The sequence below is a fragment of the Molossus molossus genome, unplaced genomic scaffold, assembly GCF_014108415.1.
Source record: "Molossus molossus isolate mMolMol1 unplaced genomic scaffold, mMolMol1.p scaffold_m16_p_9, whole genome shotgun sequence".
Classification (NCBI taxonomy): Eukaryota; Metazoa; Chordata; class Mammalia; order Chiroptera; family Molossidae; genus Molossus; species Molossus molossus.
Genome location: NW_023425403.1, coordinates 47,770,958 through 47,785,805, shown reverse-complemented (window position 1 = coordinate 47,785,805; position 14,848 = coordinate 47,770,958). Strand labels below are relative to the sequence as shown.

Here is a 14,848-nt window from a genome sequence, read left to right as displayed (position 1 = left end):
ACGTGCCCTGATCAAGCCACAGAACTGGCAACTTCCTTTGTCCCACCCACACGAGGTTGTTGCCAAGACTACTTAGGTACTGTCTATGAAAGAATTTGGAAGCCTTGCATTTCATTCCTAGGGTCCTTAGCGCGCAGTGGGAGAGGATTGCGATACTGCTGCCGGACATTTTGGTTAAGGTCACACTGATAACCTCTGCAGCACCGGGCAGAGACGATCCCATCTGCATCACTTTTTCCAGCAACAATGACTCAGCAGCAGCAAAGATGTATTAAGCCTGGCCTCGAGTTCTTCCCTGTTCTGTTTGCTAAAACCAATTCCCCATCAACTCTGCTGACAGACGTTCTGAGGTTTCATCCAGCTTCTCAAATAGTAGTTACCATATTTTCCAAGAAAACTGATAATAGAGATCCATAACCCCAAGCCAATACTTTTAAAGGTTCCCTCTTGTTTGTCTTAAGTGACGCTTTAAGCTTCCCTGATGGTTTCCTTCAGAAAGAGAAGCGTTTTGGTTTCGAGAGTCAGAAAGAAGGTGGGTCGCTTGCAGGTGTAAGTCCAGGGGTACGTGATGGATGCTTCCTAGGTAATTGGATCAGCTCTTCTCATCCTCATCAAAAACACACTTAGCTCATTAGGTCACAGGAAGTCTCTAGAAGAAAGGAGCATTTCATCTGTGAAGTGTAAAAGCATACAAATAAAGGCCCTCTGAAACAAACACACTTGCCTGCTCAGCCTAACTGCCTAATTGTCAGCAATGGGTAGGGTGGGAGACAGGAGAGCTGAGTGTTAGTTTCCGCATGGTCACATGCGAGTCAGGAGATCCGAGGTTAGCCACAGTCCCTCTCCAGGCCTCAGTTTACCCAACCATAAAAAGAACATGCTGGCTCTGGCCGGTGTGGCTCAGCGGTTAGAGTGTCGGCCCGTGGACCGGAGTCCGGGCTTTGATCCTGGTCAAGGGCACGTATCTTGGTTGTGGTTTTGGTCCCTGGCCCTGGTCGGGGTTGTGTGGGAGGCAACCAGCCGATATGTCTCTCTCACATCGATGTTTCTCTCTCTCTCTCTCTCTCTCTCTCCCTCCCTTCCACTCTGACTGAAAATAAATGGAAAAATATCCTCGGGCGAGAATTTCTTAGAAAAGAACACGCTGGACCAAACAGTGGTTGTCAAACACAGGTGAGTAGCTACATGGCCAAAGGTAAAAATAATGTAGTTTAAGAAAGCATCAATTTTACTTTAAAAATTTGTTGGGATAAAAGAGAAAGTCTCATCACTGATGGGGCAAGTAACTTTAATTGTTTTTATATTAAAGCAAACACGTATAATAGAGTAGAAGGCAAGGTTTAGAAGACTTTAGATAAATAAAGAGACTTCTGTCTCTTCTCCTAAGCCTCAGGGGACCAGCTCCTCTCTCCTCTGCTATTAGCATGCCTCAGTGGAAAGAAAAACTTGAGAAATACTGAGCAACAGAGTCTCTAGGGCCACTTCTACCGTGGACATGCTTGGAATCATGTTTCTTGCCTAGTAGTGAGAGGGGTCTCTAGGGAGATACCTGTGATCCACTGGGGTTTAGTTTGTTACCCTACAGCAGAAGCACAAGTTCACTGAAGCTAAAGATTTCACCCGGACACTCGTCCTCCTCGGAAGAAAAGATGGTGCTCCTCCAGACCGTTCAGATGTGCACAGTGACCGTGGGGTATGCCCTGGATCAGTGCCACCGAGGGGCTAGACGATCTGATATGATAACTCACTACAATCCAGGGACAGCCAAGAGCGCCGGGCCTGCTCACGCCACTGAGAAGCAGCACCCACCAGGGTTTAGTTGTGTTTGCTCACACTTGACAAGAATCAAACTTGCTTTACAAAACCCATCAAATTAACTACTTTTTAAAAGGAACTTACACTACGACTGAGGATAATACAGTAATTAAAAAGCAGATTTGGAATGGTAGGTCATCGTATATCCCTACAACTATAAGGAAGGGGGAACTAGGCTTAAAGTCCAAAGAAGTCAAAATACAAGTTCAAATCAAATGTTTAGACTGAAAGAAAATATTTTTAAAACAGGCAAATGCTTTTCAGAGGAATTTTAGAGGTAAGTAAGAAGAAGAGTGATAGGGCAAGTCCATAACATTGGTTTTTGTTTTAATTTAAACTTCTACAACAAAAATTTTCATGAGCTACTCCTAGAATATTGTTAAATGCCTTCCTTTTCATAATAATGTAACAAAATCCTTCATCATGTTTCCAAAACGGAAATTATTTATATTTTTAGATTTTAAAGCATGAATTATAGTTTGTTTTTCAAAGAGAAATCATAAATATTAACAAAATTGGAAATGATTCAGTGCTATGTTTTAATCTTACTGTCTAAATAATTCTTACTCAGCCACATTTATGAGGCAAAATTTTATATGCTTGAAAAGTTTTAATTGAAAAACTCCTAAGAAAAATCTAGCACATTTTCTACAATGTTAACTTCTGAAGAACACCATATGATAATTTCTATAATAAGTATTATAATAAGTATGGTGTTACTGTAAAAAGAAAATTTTTGTGTATCACTATTTTATTAAGGGAGGATTAGCTAATGCATTTTTTTTTTTATGATGTGAAAACTCGTAAACTTGAGACATGTTTAATTTCCCTGCATTTATCTGTATAGCTCCAAAATTTCTTTAACTGGGAAACCTGGGTAAGAAGCTGGAGAGGTGGAAAAGAGGGGCCTTTGGTAATGAACAGAATCCACACGTGGTATTTGTCTTTACTCATGTGTCACAGATGTTTCTACTTTAGAGAATCAAGTTGTAACTCATAAGTGTATAATTATAATGTAATAAGAACTTAATAAGTATATAACTTTTCATTGGATAACATTTAATCAAGCTATGAACATTTTGGGGTACAACTGTGTGAACAGAACTATGAATCTCTAATAAGTCTGAGCTGAGATTCTATAGGGTTGAAATTAGACTTTTTCATTTCTTTGCTTTAAGTACAGGGTTCAATAATATTTGTTGAGAAGATAAATGGATGGATGTATGGATGGATGAGACAGAGCAAAAAAAAAAAAAGTAGATGGTTCTTTTATTTTATTTATTTATTTATTTATTTTTTTATCCTCACCTGAGGACATTTTTCATTTTTCGTTCTGGTAGAGTGGGAGGGAGAGACAGGAACAGAGAGAGAGAGAGAGAGAAACATCGATGTGAAAGGGACACATCAAGTGGTTGCCACCCGCACGACCAACCAGGGCCGGGGACAAACTGCAACCGAGGTACGCGCCCTTAGCGGGAACTGAACCCGGGCCTCTCGGGACCGCAGGTCGACGCTCCAACCGCTGAGCCAAACTGGCCAAGGCGATGGTTCTTTTATTTTAAACTTATATATCAAAGAGACTTTCCATGAAGCAGAAAACATATGTCCAGTCTAAATTTTGTTTTTAATATCATAAAAGTAATATTTATAAGATGGTTAAGTGTCTTAGATTTCAGTTAGCAAGATAACAAATCTACTTCTGGTTGCTATAATTAGTTTAAAATTCCCTGGGGAAACACATTCATAGCAGGATATAAAATGTAGAGAAAACCTCTGTCACTAATCATTTATTTATGACCATTTTCAGAAGATCAGCTGTTCAAATTTTCAAAAAGTAAAGAAATGATGCAGCCAATACATTAACATGTAACAGGAATATTTGGCATAACTACTGGAAAAGAGGAGAAAATGTTATTATTATCATCAGATGATATGATTATATTCCCAGAAAATTCAAGAGAATTGAATTTATTTCTCAGAAGAAAAAACTGAGTTCTGTTAAGCTGCCAGAAATAAGATAACTAAATGAAGTTAAATGGAACCAATAGTTCTCTTGTTCACTAGCAATAATCAGGGAGAATATATAGCAGAAAAATATATCATTCATAATAGCTACATAAAACATAAAACAATTGGCAATAATGCTGACTGAAAATATATTCAGACAGACATAAAAATTAACAAACTTTACCTGGAGATATAAACTAATAAGGGAGTGAAATTGTGAGATATTTCTAGATTAGCATTGTTATTTAAAATATTATTTCTTACTATAATAGTTCTTATAAAGTAATTTATAGATTCAACACAATTTTAATAAAGGCTCAAAGGATTTTTTGTTGTTGGAGGAGGTTGTTATATGTATGGGAAAGAACTTGAAAATAACTTTAATATTTATCTGAAAGAAGAAACAGATGAGGACAGAACATACATTTCTGAAAAAGAATTGCGATATATAGAATTGGCCTTCGTAGATGGATACATATACTGTACACTTAAAACAGTTTGTTTCTTTTGAAGGAATAGACAGATAAATCAATGGAATTGACTAAAAGTATTTTGAAAGAGATCCCAGAATACCTAAGAACTTAGGATCCAAGTACTACAATGAAGAAAGGGTACCTTGTTCAATATGTATTGTTTAGAATAATTAGAAAAATAGAGAATAAATTCATTTATAAACTTAACTTTTGCTATTACCCCAAGTAAATTCTGTATTGATTTGATTAAAAAGATAATCCACAAAGGGCAAAAAATATATAGATGAATCTTTCATTGATAACAGGCATGGAAGTCTTACTAGGAATAAAAAACAATTCAAAGAAAGAACAAAAAGATCAGTTATTTTTAATGACTTCAGTACATGTTAAGTACAAGCTTCTGATTTCTTGGTATAATGCCAACTTGAGCATAAGTAGATAGCCAGCTTCCCCCACAAAATCCCCAGGGAGATAACTAAGGATGGATAAAAAATATGGAAAAAGAAAGTTTTAAGTAGTGTTCGAAATAAGGGAAATGTATCAGCCATATGTTTTGAAATCTCTGTGCTACTACTGTCATACTGAAAAACTCCAAATTTTGTCCAGTAGCTACATTAAACTGAAAATTAACAGTTCAATGGTTCGTCTCCCTTGTATACGAGGAAATAGCATCAACAAGGAGGCTTAGATGAGCTGTATACTTGGCATCCAGGCCAAGCAAAGGAAAAGTTGGGTAGAGAGAAGTAATCTCTAAGAAGAAAACTGAGCACAGAGGACACATCCTTGCTGGGTACCCATGGCCAGAACTCACTCTACCCTACACTGAAGCTGCTGAACCACTGAACTCAATCGAATTTACACCAAAGAATCTCCCACTTACTATTTGAGGAGAGGATTCTATTGATAGGCAGCAAGTGAGGAGCTATGAAAAGATTTCCCTGCCCTGTCTTGGGTAAAGAGACCAAGCCTGGATAGACCTCTTTGTACTCACGATGGATGGATGAATAAAAATCTGACAACAAATGAAAAGCTAGATACGCAACAAAGATCCAATATGAGAGGAATGGGAAGGTTCTGCAAACGAAAGAGGGTCCAGATGGAGAGCTCAAGGTTTATCATTAAAAAAAGAAGAAGAAATATTAAGACTACATCTTGCTTAGTGTTTTCAATGAAGTGCGGGAAAGCTCATCCTTTCTCCACGATCTTAGGAAGTAGGAAAGGAAAGATGAGAAGACAATAGATTGAATTGAAAAGGGATTGAGAGAAAGTCAGAAATAAAGGTGGCGATTGGTGGACCTAAGAGAGGACTGTGAAGAAATCAACACTTTGATAGAGTTAAAAGCTGATTTAATGCAGTAAAGCACTCTCAGTGTACCAAATGGAATCAATGAGGTGGAGAATATACTTGAGACATATTTACAGAATGTAGAGAAAAAGGAGAAAGAGATTAAAATGATCATAGAACTACTGACAGGTACGGAGGTCAGAAAACAAAGACCCAACCTAAAAATTATTAATGCCCCTGGAGATAATAAATAAATAAAAACATAAATAAAATAGAAACAATAATTAAGAGATAGAGGTAAGGAAATCTTGGGAGGTTCAAAATGGAGCTGAGAAAAACAAAGATCCAAAGAAACTTCCTTGGCCTAGGCAAAACCAATGAAAAGCTCTGAGAACCGCACGGCCGGTGTGGCTTAGTACTTGAACGTCAACCCATGCACCAAGAGGTCACCAGTTTGATTCTTGGTCAGGGCACATGCCCAGGTTGTGGGCCCAGTCCCTGGTGGGGGGCATACAGGAAGCGGCCAATTGATGTTCTATCTCTCTCTCCCTCTCTCTAAAATAAAAAATTAAATTAAATTAAAAAAAAGCTCTGAGAACCAACCTCCTAGCAATCACCAAGACAAAGGAAGATTTCTAAAATTATTTAGCTCCTCTTCCCAAAAGAAGAATTAACTACAAATAAATCCATTGGCTTCTGACTTTACTTTTGCATTATAAAACACTAAATGGCAAAAGAAAAATGCCTATGGATTTTGAGGGAAAAACTTACTACTCCAAATAATAAACTCAATCATAATATATTTCCTATATGAAAATGAAAAATAATCTCACATGTGCAAGGGATCTGAAAATATAGTTGTTCCCAGGAACACTACTTTGAGGAATATATATATACTAAAGGAAAAAAACAGACGTGAGATTAAATATTTATGTATTATGGATGTTAATCGTAGCATAATTTATGAAGATAAACAATTAGAATCAATGTAACAAAAAATGCTAGAATAAATTAAGGCATTTTCATAGCATTAGGCATTAAGCAGCTCTTTCAAACCATGTTTTCTAACAATGCAGTATTTCAGGTCCCAATGCTTACCATGTGGTATTATTTTATATTTTTTTCTTCAGGAAGAAAATATTTTATCATCAGAAAATAAAATAAAACAAAAATGTTCTGAGACAAAAATTCAAAAAATGCCCCCTGGGCTTTTATGCTTGTAAACCATGTTATTTCCTCATTTAAAATTGAACAATAGGTCAAATGTTATGAAGATCTAGGGACAATCATTTATAAAACATGGATACACTTTCCAGACTGAACATCCTGAAGTTCAAGAAAGCAGCAAGATAGGAAAAATCACACTGTTTTGCTATGTCTGGACACATTTTAGTTACTGTAAACTTTGCCCAGCATACTGCATATCATAGCCTATTGTCCAAGTTGCTATTCAGAAATTATAACTATAAAGGCTTTCTGAAAAATAAGTCACAAGGTAAAACACAGTTTATTATTTAAACAACTTGATGTTAATTCGAATAATTCAAACTCATGGTGAGTGGGCTGTGGTAGAGGGGCTGGACAACTTAAAAAAAAAGAAATTGAATAAAATAATGAATAGAATGGCAATGACTTGCAAATTGTAGCTTTATAATAACAGTAAAATTTGCATGATGCTTTTCATAGAACAGCATAAAGTGTTAAATTATAACTGCATATTATTACTTCTAGTAATAAAACATGAGTAGCATAAGATTAACCACTAAGATGCCAAATACAACGGTTTTCACATTACACGTTAGGAAACAGCTCCACCTTCACTTCACCTCTTTTGTTTTGATAGGATTTTAGAATACAAGTGGGGGAGAGATTCTAAGAAAAAAAGGTATCAGGATTTTCTCATTCTTAACTGCAAAAATGAACATTGCATTTTAAAATTTTTTTATTTTTTGCATTTTAAATGGTTAATGGCCCTGGCTAGTGTGACTCAGTGGTTAGAGCACTGGCCTTCAACCCAAAGGGTCTCAGGTTTGAGTCATAGTAAAGGGCACGTGCCTGGGTTGTGGGTTCATTCCCCTGCCCAGAACATGCGGAGGCAACCCCTCAATGTGTCTCTCTCACGTCAATGTTTCTCTAGCTCTCTCTCCCCTTCCCAACCATTCTTTCTAAAAATAAAAAAAAATCAGTGGAAAAAATATCCTCAGGTGAGGAGGATTAACCAAAAAAAAAAAAAAGATACCATGTTATGGCATGATCCCTTTGAGTATTTATAGCACATATTTTAGAAGGGTTGGCTAAGGTTTGGGATGAAGCATGAGTCCATGGTATCAAGTCCCTGTTCCTCCAAATATTCTTGCATATAAAGAAACAAGTAAAGCATACTGCAGTTTTTAAAGAAACATGGCAGATAATCTTAGAGCTTTCTTTACATCTTAATTAAACTTTTAATACAATTATCATCATTAATATTATCAGCTGCATTTGCAAAGAATTGTATACAGTGAATAAGATGCTCCCAGTGTGCACTGTCTTATTAAATCTTGGAGGTAGATCACAGGTACTCAAAGGACTGGTTTGGAGTTGTCAGACTGCACATAAGAAAAAATGCCAATGACTAGTTTCATTATTTAGGCTACTCGATATTTTCTTCCCAAGATGACCAGTATCAGTCTCATTCTGACCCCATAAGTGACTCAGATTCATGACTGCCCCCACGCTATTTACAGAACAGCAATAAGTATATTAAGAAAATCTACCAGCTTTTCGATAAGGCTGACTGTAACCAGCCCATAAAGCCGATATCTGTGTCTTTCAGCAGGAAGGAAACATCCCGTCTGGGGGAGCCTGTCCTGTTCTATGGTTTGGTACAATAGCTCTCTTTTTCTTTACAGGGTCAAAAATTCAGCAAAAGAAATTAATAAAAAGCCTTCTTAGAGGAATAAAAAAAGCCTCTTTTTACTGCCAACCACCCTGCCCCCTCCCACCAAAAGACAGAGATGGAGAATTTTAGAAACAGGACTTTATTCACAGTGCTTAACTAAAAGCAGACTTCTCTGGATTAGAAGTGCAATTTACATACTGTATAAAATGTCAGGACAATATTCTGGTTTCTTACACATACTGGTGATTTTATTGTATACTTTACAGTCTTTATCCTCCTATAAAAAGTTCCCCTTTCTAGGTTTAGATAATTTTCTAACATAAAGCGTAGGCATTCACGTTTCATTTTTAAATAAAAAGGCAAAGTGGTTTGCAATAAACATTTGAAATTCAATAACCATTCATATATATATGAGAGAGGCAGGGGGGGAGGGGGGAGAGAAGAATAAGTAATAGTAGCCAACATTATTTATTTTTTTAATCCTCACTTGAGGATATGTTTATTGATTTTAGAGAGAGGAAGGGAGTGAGAGAGAGAGAGAGAAACATTGAATGGTTGTCTCCCATGTGCCACCCGTAGGATTGCACACAACCTAGTTATGTGCCTGACACTGGAATCGAAACTACACAACCTTTCTGTGTACAATGCTCCAACAAACTGAGCCACCCAGCCAGGGCAGTAGTAGCCAACATCTATTGAGGCTCTCAAAATGTTAAAAGTTCTGGAATTCTTTTCAGTCAATAGACAAAATGTCCCTGCAAAAATCCTGTTCATTCTGACCTCTAATATCACATTCAGGATAAAAAAGAGTTACAAAATAACTTGTTCCTCAAACTTAGTAAAAATGAAAATGCATTTCCCATAGCTACATTTAATACATTAAACTTAATTTCCTTACTTAAGGTATTACCAGCATCATAGAAGTTACTATCATTTTCAGTCTATTCCAGGGGTGACTTTTGTGAGCATTCCAACTCTGTAACCCTTTGGAAAAGCCCCATGCCAAGAACAGTAAACGGATGTCACTAGTTTCCCCTTCTCACCTTGCCCATCCATGGCCGGCATGACGCATTGGCCACCATCCTTTCTCCCTGTGAACCTGGACTTGGCACTTAAAACTTTTTCAAAACAAGTTCCAGGCAGGCAGCCACCACCAACTGATCAGCGTTCCCTCTTGAATTGAAACCACCCCCAGTCTAGGCTAAAGGTTACCTTTGAACTACTTATGAAGAAAGGGGGCAGAGGGGGCGTGTGTGCTGAATAAATTAACAGTCTTGACATAATTCTAAAGGGAATATTTACCCTACTTAGGAGACCAAACTTCTCAGGCATTTCATTACCATTCATTTAGACATAAATACCTGTAATACTACTCATAAATCATTCTTATCTCTTCATTAATAAGAACTTCTTAAGAGCCATTATGAGATAAAATACTCTTGGCCAGTTCAAATTGCTGTATGTCGTTATAATTAATGAAAGTGTACATCTTTATGAATAGTCTATAATTCAGGATCTTCGGTTATTAGATTGAAATGAAGTTTTATTCTATTTCAATTTCATTTTCTATAGTAGTGGATAAATGTAAGTCGACCCTAGCACAGACCTGGGGTATCTTTCACCCAGATAAGCCTCTGTTTTTATGGGCAGTATAAAGATGTACCCAGGACTGATTTCTTCAAAACAAGCCCCATGAAACAAATGTCTGATTCTCTGGCCAGTGTGCATCAGTGGAAAAACAAACAGGCCATTATATTTGTGGCAAAGAATGAGATTGCAAAGTCAATGAGGAACAAGGCACATTATCAGCTAGTCTACATTGTAAAACAAAGGCACAAAAGCGCCGTGGATACACGGAAAAGCCAAAGTTTCATGGTTCTCAGTGAACGCCAGTGGTTTGTGGAATCATTCTGAATGTACGTTGACATGTCTCTGTTATTAGATGACATGTTTCCCTTAGCAGTCCTGGGCATGAGCTATTCAGTAGTACAGTTGGGCCCTGGCCTCCTTTTCTCTCTGTATCCCTCAATTGCTTGCTTGCGTTCAAAATTACAGGCTGTGTTTATTCAGGACAGCTCTTTTAAAAAAAAGTCATGATGTTTGAAATGCAAGCAAACTTAAATTCACTGCAAATATCTTTGTAAGTGGGATTTTCCTTGGGGCAAGTGGTAATATTTGAAATAAACTAAACATGGCTAAAGCATCACATTGGAGTTTTACAAGCATTTCTATGACCTCATCCTGTAAATGAGCCTTTAAACTGTGAGGAATTTTGAAACCACCATTATCCAGCATCATGTGAGATGAATTGTTTTTGTATTTTGTCATTTTCAGCCAGCGGGGAGGGCCAAATACTGTCCACACTGTGGTCTGGGAAGAAAAGTGAGTTCTTTCTCTTGCCTTTTCTGATGCTGTGGGAAGCAGAGGTGGAGGGAGAAGCAGCAGGACCCTGCAGGGGAGGCTCACCCCACCCTTTCTCCTGCCTCTTCTGACAACTGGGGACAAATATGATCTGTGCTGGAAGGTACGTCCCCCAAACTATGCAGTCCTAGCCATGCTGAATAAAATGGTCACGTTTCTCTGCGTCCACATGATGCTATTTGCTGGCAAATTAACACATTTTCTTTAAAACATTGTATTTATTTATTTTAGATTTTTAAAAAATATTTATTTATTTATCCGTCACCATTTATCCCCCCATACTCTCTTCTACCTCCACCCATCCCCCTCTCCCCCACAATCACCACGCTCTTGTCTGTGTTCATGAGTTCTTTCTCTTTTTTTCCTTTTTGCTAAATCCCTCCATCCCCCCCAACACCCCCACCTCACCAGAGCTGCCTGCCTGCTCACTGAGTCTGTCTCTGTTTTGTGTGTTAATTCAGTTTGTTCATTAAATTCTACATATGAGTGAAATCATGTGGTATTTGTCTTTCTCTGACTGGCCTATTTCACTCAGCATAATGTTTTCAAGGTCCATCCATGCTGTCAAAAAGAGTAAAATTTTCTTCCTTTTTAAGGCCAAGTAGTATTCCATTGTGTAGATGTACCACAGCTGTTTTGTCCACTCATCTACTGATGGACACTTGGGCTGCTTCCAGATCTTGGCTATTGTAAATAATGCTGCAGTGAACATAGTGTGCATATATTCTTTTGAATGAATGTTTCAAGTTTCTTCAGATACATTCCCAGAAGTGGAATTGCTGGGTCATAAGGCAATTCCATTTTTAGGCAAATTAACTCTTAATTCATGTTTTCTCCTTTGAAGAGTAGGGGGAGAAAAGAAGCAAAAAAATATATAGCTTCTTATTAGTCTTAGTTTATAGATGCAATGATAAGCCTCAAAAGCCACTAATTAGAAGGAGCATGCTAATTAGAAGGAGATTTGGACACCCTTCTCCCTGTTCTTTGCTTGCTGTCATTTGGTACATCCTTCAAGGCCCAGTTCAAATGTTCCTTCTTAGAAAATCATTGCCAGCCCTGTCCCCCATCTCCACTGCCCCAGAGAGCCGCTGCCACCCTCCCTGACCACTGTGCCCCGTCCTTGAAGTTGACCCTGCGTCAGACGACAACATGAGGCAACTGAGTCCAAGTGTTAGGATAACACATTTTTTTCTAGCTCAGCATCCAGAACAACATCTGGGTATTCACTTAGGGTCCGCTGACTGACTGACTAAATAAATAAATGACCCAAGAGCAGTCTTTAAGAAAATTTCAAACCTTAATTTTTCATCCTCTAGAGTACATTGCAAACCATCTACCTAAACTGCAGTGGAACTTGATGTGTTCAAGGAGCGCTGTCTTGTGACCAACTTTTTCTCCTCTGTCCACTCTCTAGCCCACTGGGCAAGGATGGAGAAGAGGATGCAGGGTGGTAACTCTGGACTTGTGTTGAACCCCCGGGGTCCAGGCAGAGGCCTGACTCCGCCGTCTTCCACGTCTCCTTCCACCACCACCACTCTCAGAGGATGACAGCGGAAAACAACTCCATGTACAGGCCACTTAATGTACTCAAACTGTCAATCAAGCAACACAGAGGAGAAAAAAATAAGTTCTGCTCATTCCATGCTTCTTTAACAACTTTTAGGTGGCCCCACCCCTCACCCAAGGGCTCCAGGGGCCAGGAAAATTCCTGTTTCTTATGTTTACTGAAATGAATGATTCTCTTCTAAACCCTAAAATCTTTGGAGACTGGGGATGTCATACATGTTTGTTTCCCATGGGGCCCAGGACAAGCTCCAGGCAGGCACCAGGCTGCACTCTGCAAAATCGAAAGCTTGGGTTCAGGATTATATTTTGGATGGAAGATGGCAGGTAGTGAGGTTGTTGATGCTACTGTTGTCTAGCTGAGGGGCCTGGACATAAAATCCCTCTGGGCTGATCATGGGAGCCTTACCGCAGGCAGCCACCCCAGGGAGCTGGGAAAGGCCCTGTAGAGAGGTTGCCCTGCTGGGCAAAGGCTGTGTCTCAGCTACCTGATGGACCCTGAAGAATGAATGAGCTTCACCCATCAAAAGACCAAATTATTTGAACCAAGTGTTTGGCCTCCACTTTTTCCTGGGTCCGAACACTCTAAAGCACAAGGAAGAACACAGGGAATTGCCGTTTGGCTTCTTAAGGACACATTTTACGATCAAAGTTTCTGGAAGTCTAGGAATGTGGTGGTTTTGTTGAAATCCTGGCAGTATCACTACAGCCACCCGGGCTGAGAAAGACACCTCCTCCAGGTCACGGGAACACAGACTCAGCCTTTCCTTCGGCTCCAGGAGGCATGGGAAGTGTCGTGAATCAGGCAATTTCCTTTCTGTGGAACCCATGTGTGCACACAATAAGGGCTCATTTCCTCCTATTGGCTTTTGTTTGAACGGCTTCCTCTGATACGGGCTGTCTTCCGCTCTCATTTGCAGTTATCTAAATCCAGGCATCCTTCTCAACTCAAAATTCACTCTACTGGAGTCGGGCGCAATGGCCCGGCTCCGATGGCCTTGCCCTACTCCTGAATTAGAGTAAAATTAAGTGTCTGGGACTTCTAGTCCAAAGAGAGTTAATGTCCAAGTTCTCCACTGGCTTTTGCAGTATGCATCTGCGTGTGTGTGTGTGTGTGTGTGTGTGTGAGAGAGAGAGAGAGAGAGAGAGAGAGAGAGAGAGAGAGATGCACATGTGTAAACACCTCAGTGCAGTTGCTGGCTACCAAACATCTTTGTTTTGCTTGCTTTAAATAGCACCGACATACAAGACACACAATTGGAATCTCTCTAAATGGAGGGAGTGAGGCTTTTGCGAATGGTTCACTATGGATTTAGAGATTTACAAATATGCTTTGATTTGGAGATATTTGCAAATCTGTCTCAATTGAAAGTTAACACTAAGACTTCTCCTCTACCCCAGAGTATCATAAATTTCTCTTTGTACTCTACTTTTTATTTTCCTGTTTTTATTTCTCCCTGTGTGCTGATCAAACGGCTCCACACCACACTCTCCTCTTGTTGTGTGTGACCCAAATCTCATGGTCTGGGGCACCGGCAAGCACCTCACCTGTGAAAATCTCTCTGCTGTTGATGGGCGGGTTCTCAGTGGGGAAAAAAGGACAAAAGGATATGCGATACTGAGTCTTCCAACACAGGCAACTGGGCCACGACATCCCGACATCCCGGAAGGAAGGAGTGCGTGGCTGCAGGAAACACCTTGGAGCAATCCTTGCTTATTTATTCTCTAAGCAACAAAGGGCTCACCCTTCTTCAGGGCCTAGGGGGCCAGGGCGGACTGGCAGATGTCAGGAGTGCTTTTAGCCCCAGAGGAAGTTCATTCATTCATTCATTTCTAAAGTTTAAGTTCACGAGTTTGGTCCCCCCGTGAGCCAGTTACCATATGTTCAAGTGACCTTAAAATGGCCTGAGTGGGGACAGAATCAATTCTGTCTGTGCCAGAACAACTCAACCACAGTGGGGTGGGGTCGAGCACTCCATTTGCACACGTGCACTGTATGAAACTCTCCAAATGTGACCCAAGCCTCCTCGTTTAAAAAGCAACTGCATTCCTGTAGTCTGGGGTAACGTGCTCCGGTGTCTTATAATTCCTACCAAATATAAGTATTCCCAAGAGTCTGCCATGAACTTGTTTTGTAGAATATAAAAACTTTTTGCATTTTGTTGCAAAAACAGTAAAGTTTTGTGAGTGATAACAAAACTTTAAGAAATTGCAAAAATAATAATGTCTAAGTTCGTACTCTTTCTAGAATTCTTTAGGGGGTTCGTAGCATTAGTTTGGGATTATTCCCCAATAACCTCATGTTCTCCCAGAGAAATATATCCAAATATTATGTATTGAGTGTTCTGTGCAGTGTAGAAAGTTTTTTGTTTGAACGGCTTGCTTTGATATGGGCTGTGTTCT

General features: G+C 39.2%; 1 protein-coding gene across 8 annotated transcripts in view; it reads right to left on the bottom strand.

The window, feature by feature from the left end:
- MBNL2 (muscleblind like splicing regulator 2) overlaps positions 1 to 14,848 on the bottom strand; it is a 156,674-nt gene that overhangs the window by 124,233 nt on the left and 17,593 nt on the right. The window lies entirely within an intron of this gene.